This window comes from Etheostoma cragini, chromosome 16 (assembly GCF_013103735.1).
Source record: "Etheostoma cragini isolate CJK2018 chromosome 16, CSU_Ecrag_1.0, whole genome shotgun sequence".
NCBI lineage: Eukaryota > Metazoa > Chordata > Actinopteri > Perciformes > Percidae > Etheostoma > Etheostoma cragini.
In genome coordinates, this window is record NC_048422.1 from 11,901,159 (window position 1) to 11,908,163 (window position 7,005).

A 7,005-nucleotide genomic window follows, 5' to 3' on the forward strand; every position below is an offset into this window, starting at 1 on the left:
CCCCCTGCAAACAGGCAGATGTCAAATGGGACGTGCCTCTCTGATGGGGCACAGGGTCACACTGCACAGGGGTAAATAACAGAACAGGAGGGACAGAGAGAGAGAGAGAGAGATGCCTTCCTGCCAACACATCCCCCCTCCCCAAAACACACCAAAAGAGATGTGTACACATGATACCAGGAAAAAGCTGCTAACACAAACATACCAACACACAGCCATGCCCATTGAATTACAATCAGTCTAACATATTAAAATTGTATGAAATGGCTTAAAACATGAATTTTTATCAAATTGAGTCACTTTCGAATTGGCTTACATGCAAAAGAAATGGGAATAAAATGTATTTAGATTACATCTGAGCCTCGGTCTTAACTGTATATAAAAACTTTTTGTGCAACATCCATGCCTGATCACTCTTCAGATTATGTTTTGAAGGTTTTCTCAAGTTCAACAATGCATTTTTTTGTAGTAATATTGTTGTATTTTTATTTTGTATTGCTCTGAAAAAAAAATTCACAAGAAAACTATCGAAGCAATGCAAATGAGTTACAGCCATAAATACCTATTATGCATTAGTGCATTCACTTCTCATATTTAAGCCAACCACCATGATATAAGTGGGTAGGACAAAATATTAGAAACACCTATCATTATAACAATAACAACAACCAAATAACAAATAAAAATGACAAAGTTGAATCAACAACTCTCCTTTTCATGTTTCATTGAACATACTAACATTCATTAGGTTAGCAATTATTGTTGTTGTATTAGAATTGCTCGGGGTACCAAATAACTTGATAACTGTAGTTAAGTTTAAATGACTCAATACCAGACAGTGATTGGTGTGTGTGCGTGTGTGAGAAGAACGCATGTCTCCAATGTGTCCAGCACTACGAAGGGAGATGCAACTAGACTCAAGGACAGGTGTCAGTTGAGTGTGTGTGTAGAGGTATGGTCTGCAGTCCTAAACAAAGCAGGGGAATGGAGAGCATGCATGCACACACGCAGGCTGTTCACTGTGTATTGAGCCCTGAATGGTTACGCCCGCAGGGCAGGAGTAAGGTTACTTTACATACTGCACTTACAGCTCCCTTTACCACTGGGGTATAAAATGGATTTGAATGAGAAAGAGGGGAACAGAGGGCTGGAAGGAGGGGGAAAGAAGGGTGAGAAGGGGGGGGAGGGCCGGGGGACTCCCTTTGTGTAACAGGAGGCGAGCTGCTGCTCTGGCATGGCTATGGAGATGGAGGAGCGGGGTCACTCTCCCTGCTCTCCCTCCCTCTGTGTCTTTACTATAGGCTGGCTGCTCTGTCTTTCCTCCTCATCCCTCCCTCCCTCCATCCCTTCCTCCCTATTAGCATAGCAGCTGCCTGATACGGGGCGTAGGGTGGGGCATGGCCAGGTTGCTGTGTGCATATGTGTATGTGAGGGTGTTTGTCAGAGGGAGGGATGTTTAGGGGGAGAATGGGGGGGGGTTCCAGTCAATGGTGGTCCGTCTGGCTGGTGAATAGCAGCTAAAGCAGGCCCCTGCAAGCTAGACAAAGGAGCCGGGAAGAAGGGGATGGGGTGGGTGAGGGAGATGGAGGAAAGAGGGAGGGGTGGAAGAATGAGGCAGTGAATGGAGAGCCTTGTCACTAGCGTTATGGAAAGAAGCACAGAATGAACTGGAAGAATGAAAAAAAAAGTTCAAAAAGGAGTGGAGGGCAAGGAAAAGACTGGCCCGACCACCTGTCTCTCTCTCTCTCTCTCTGCCTCTCTCTCTCGCTCACTTGATTTATTTTACTCCCCTTCTTATTCACAGGCAGACTTTGGGGGGAGGGGGTGTTCACTGGTCTTGTTTAGCGACAGACTAACTTTTTTTGGAGTGAAAGTGTTGTATCAGCAGGATTTCAAGCTCACTGTCACCCACCAGCATAATTGACTCTGTGCTGACTTCACTGCACACTGGGCTGTGGTTTAAATGTTTGACAGGGTTCCATTCTGCAAAATGAAACGGGCAAAAAACTCAATAAACATTATGCAAGACTGTCAAAAAGGAGGAATCCACAGAAAATGTGCTGATTTGTTAGGAAATAAGACAGTGGGGTAAGATTATGGACACCAAGTGTTGTCAAGGTAACAACTATACAGGATCTAAATAAACTCCTGTCCCTGTCAATAGCACTTATTAGACATGCATACCTGTCCTGATAGATGGATGGAGTAAAACTCAATCTCACTGTTTATCACTCCCTGTGAATTACATAAAGCAAGCCTAAGTAACTTTTGAGTTAAGAAGTGGAACATTAAATACTTTTTTTTTCACAACATTAAGAAACACACAATACCTCTTTAGAAGTTGTACGCTTTTTCTACTCACTCTCAGTCAGCTCACCTAAAGATCACATCATTAGAGCAACAAACTCCAGAGTTGTGGGTAATGTTGGATGATTCAATATGACATTATCACAGCAGTGGCTCCATTTTAGCAAAGTTTACATGTACGGTCACTTGATGTTTTGGAAATTGTTAGAGCTTTTTGCCGTTATAAATGACAATACTGATATGGTAACATGTAACTTTACTTTAATCAGCTAGAGCTATCAGCTTGGAATTCACTATGTTGTGTTGAAAAGATTTTATGTGACAATAACATACAATTGTATGAGGTAAAATTCTATGGAAATGTAATCCCATCAGATCCTTCCTTGTGGCTGTCAGATCAGCACAGAAAAAGAGTCACCTGGTTGCCCCCGGTGCCAGGCCACTGGCACTCCCAGACCCAGTCTTGACAAAAGGGACCCCACAGCTCCTGACATCCTGCTTGAGGCCATCCAGATCAACAGCAAAGTCTGCCTAAAGATACTAAAACTAGAACTAAAAGGAGAAAGAATTTGGGGATTTGCATTCATCAGATGGACACAAATACAACTCTTGCAAACAGGTTCACCATGTCAACTTTATAAGGTGATAATTTGAAAGTGTTGTCTCTACTTGTCTTTGCTGTGAAGCGGCCAAACAAAATCAATTCTAGCAGGTTTAAATTTGGTTGGATTCTAGCATATAACATTAATGTAGCAAAATACACATTTATGTGGCTAAAATTAAATAAATTTAAGGTTTGTAAAACAACTTCACTCTTGTCTACCAAGCAGTTAATGTGCTGTAACGCTGGCCTTACACACAAATATTTATCCAAGACTAAATGCAAGATAGAATTACAGAATACCTTTAAAAAAAAAAAAAAGATAATTACACCCCTGCGGGTATTTTCAGATGCTCTGGCTGATGAGACCTCCAATCAGGTGAATCCTGGGTTGAGCTACCATGGGAAATAAGTAACCTAACCAAACTCTATATACTAATAAGAATGATAAGAGCATAAGTTGCCCAGCCTTAACAGGTGCAACAAAGCTAAGATACTGGAAAGACTGTTTAACGTTTCTCTAAGTTCCTCTTTATGTGGCCAGACAGCAATCATGTCAATACTGAAGCACTTTGAGGAAGTCATACAGAAGAGGATCACATAATCAAAGCTTGCGTCATTGTACACTTGTTGAACAGGAGCCGTTATAAAATGAGGAATTTAGTGTTGCAAAACCAATTAAACTGTGTTTTACACATATCACAAGATGTTCAGTTAATCTTGTGTCTTACAGATCAAGTGTAAGCCTTCAAATGAGCGGTGTAAGCATGCATATGAATATTTTATGAGCCACGGAACAATGCCCTTTTGAATGGAGATGGGAGATAATCACACAGACGCACTTGATTGCAGCTGCTGTAACATTGACGCACCAACAATAACTTACTCGATTTATGCGTGAAATACCAAAACAGACAATACATGCGCATGCACAGGACTGTAACCAATTATATAAGCCGAAGTGGCCTGTTCACTTTTTTAATAAAAGTGATTTGGACGCTGCTCTAAAGTAATTCCCCAAACAATTCTTTGTCTGATTTAGATTTTCTCTGCAAAATTCCTCCATAAATTTTATTGTGTTTTCTGGCTCACTAAATGCAGGCTTCACCATGCACAGGCCAGACCAAGCTGAGCGAGGAAAGCCAAGGCACATGGAGAACCTATTAGGGGGCCTGGCAGCCAGCAGCAACCCTGGGAGGCCAGCCAGCTCAGTGTGTGAACAATAGGGAACCCAGCTCAACAAAAACATCCTGCAGAAGTGAGAGACTGGGAGGGAGAGGGGAAAGGACAGGCGAGCCGCAAGCCAGATAGCCTGTTTAGCCTTCCACGGCATCAAAACACAGAGAGGGCTGGTGTTTAGAGGAGCTAACTTTCCTGGTGCTGAGTTTGTATCTGACAAAGAAAATGCATCAGATCGGCGCTTGGTGTCAGTGCAGAACACTTGAGGTCAAATACGGTTTAGCTGCAGCTCAGAATGCAAGTTTAACTGCTGCTCTGACAATCAAACTTGTTCGTTTCGAATTTAAATTCAGGATCACGCTGATATACAATCTCTCAACATTCTCTCTATTCTACTTATATTTGTAACTCTCAACAGTTGACTGCAGGTCGACACCCAGCATGTTACAACACGAACAGGTCCGACATGCAGCAAGATGAATTGTCCCTTTTCCCACGACCCTCCCACAGCAACGCAATATCAGTTGCAATGCAGTATTTCCATGAAACGGTGAGAACATGGCTCAATGAAAGGTTTCAGTTCACGTAAACAAGTGTTGAGACTCATGAGCAAAATGTAACCACCACCAGTATCTTGTGCTTTTATAAGCGCTGCTAGTGCAGTGAAAAAGAAGAACAAGAAAATTATTTAAAATCTTAATTGAAAGGCTTTGCATAAAAATCCCATCAACTTTTGTCAGCCAGAACAAAATACACACACTAACAGTGTTTAACTGTTTTGGATGCAAATTAAACAGTGTGTTCCAGTTTTTTTTTTTACTCACTGTTGATCCAAATTAAGGGAGAGTAGTTAGTTAAACCAACCATTTTTTTAGGGTTATTTCATGCACCATCACAGGAGGCTTCAAAGTAGATATTTCACAAGACAAATCACAGAACTAGACATGAAAAAAAGTTTCCATCCCCTCCAACAAATCAGCTGATTGTGAATTAGCGAGGCTTTTATTAGTAGTGTTACACAGCATATGGGAAGGGGTTAGTGCAGTGAAAGGAACAAAGATAATTGTAAGTATAAGAGAGTAGATGTTGAGTGAAAGACACACTTGAGTGTGTGTGCAGAAGCAGGTTGTTAGCAGAGAGCTGAAATGTATCGCAAAACCTGGACCTTAATCGCCACAGAGCCCAAGAGAGGAGTGTGTGTTGGAAAGTTTTTGAGTGTGTGGGGGTAACATAAAACCAGCTCTCCCACAACACACACAGGGGAGGGGACCCTTCTTTAAACTGAGCCTACCCACAATGCACTGGGCTCTTTTATCCCGGCAGTGAAAGGATGAGGCCAGATGAATGACAAAAGGAGAGAATGGGGATCTGGGTTGGGCCCGGTTTGGAAGACAGGGAGGGAAAAGAGAGAGAGAGGAGGGGTGTGTTTCCCAAACCAATCTTTTCTATGAAAAATGCAGCAGGAGGGAGGAGGAGGGAAAAGGGAGAAGGGGGGAGGAGAATGTAGCTTTTTGCTTGGTAGATGAGGAAGAAATGTATGCATACACAGAGGATTTGAGTTTAATGATTTCTTTACTGGCTTGTACACAAACGTACAAAAATAATACAGCACGCATCTCCACATGACATCACGTCATCATCACAGTGTTACAAACGTTCAAAAACAAAAGAATACAAACAGAATTAAACAAGATGGAACATCTGCATCATTCATGAAAAATCAGCTGTTTCCTCTTGCTTGAAATGAAGCAAGACCAGAAACACAACTTGGTCCAAAGAAGTCAGCACTTTCTTTCTCTTAAAAAAAATAACCATTTCACTCATGTACACCAATCCGGCGGCTGGCTCCTTACATCATAAATGTTATGACCCTGGTAAGCCAAACAACCACACAACCGTGCAATTTTTAATCATGTTACAATGATCTTACCATCAAATGTATTATTCCCCTTTCAAAAAAAACAGGAAGACAGCACTTCAAAAAAGAAAGTGCCCCAAGATATCATCATCATCATCATCCATATATATATATATCCATATGTATATATACATACACCCAATCACAGAGATACACACATCTTTGTTAAAAAAAAAACATCATGTTTTTTTCCACAAAGTAACACACACATTATCACCTGGAGCATATATTTATACAATAGTATTTTGTTGTGTTTTTTTTTTTTCTATTCAGAGAAAAAAAATTAAAATGTTGACACATAAAAGCCAACTTTTCAACAACAGTCATCAGTGCAATATTCAAACAAACAAAAGAAAAAAAACATCAAGTTTAAGACAAGCGATGCATATTTAATTTGTTGCCTGATACCAATCTATACCTTGATGTGGTGGATCTATCGCTTCAGTTTACGTGTGGTTGTTCCAGGTTTTAAATGAGAAGTTCTCAGTCTTGACGACTGCTTTATCAACAGCGACACAGGGCCCTCATGAGAAGCACACAATCATGCAAACACACAACCATTAAAAAACACGCTCTCTTTTAACAGCTTCTCATGTGGTGAAACCAGTGTTGCTGTGAAGCCTTTTTACAACTATGGGCCATTTGAGCAGTAGGCTTTTTAAAACAAACAAACAAAAAAAAAACATACAAGCAGCATTGATAAAAATGTTAGGGTGTCATGACTTTCAAAATGCAGCAGGCAAGTTTATGAAACCAATTTTCCTTTTCTGTGACATCCTGCAATAGTCAAAGGTTGTTGCTGTTGTTGTTGTTGTTGCTTTTAAAGTCTTCATCGTCCAACAGTATTAGGGTCCTGCTCAGTAGTAGTAACTATTCCAAAGCCTTGGCTCCTGCAGTTACCCCGTACAAACACTGGGGGCGCACAAGGCTCCGCGTTTTTGTGCAATAAAACTCCCTGCATTTATTAGTCATGAGATACAATAACTGGAAATAGTATATA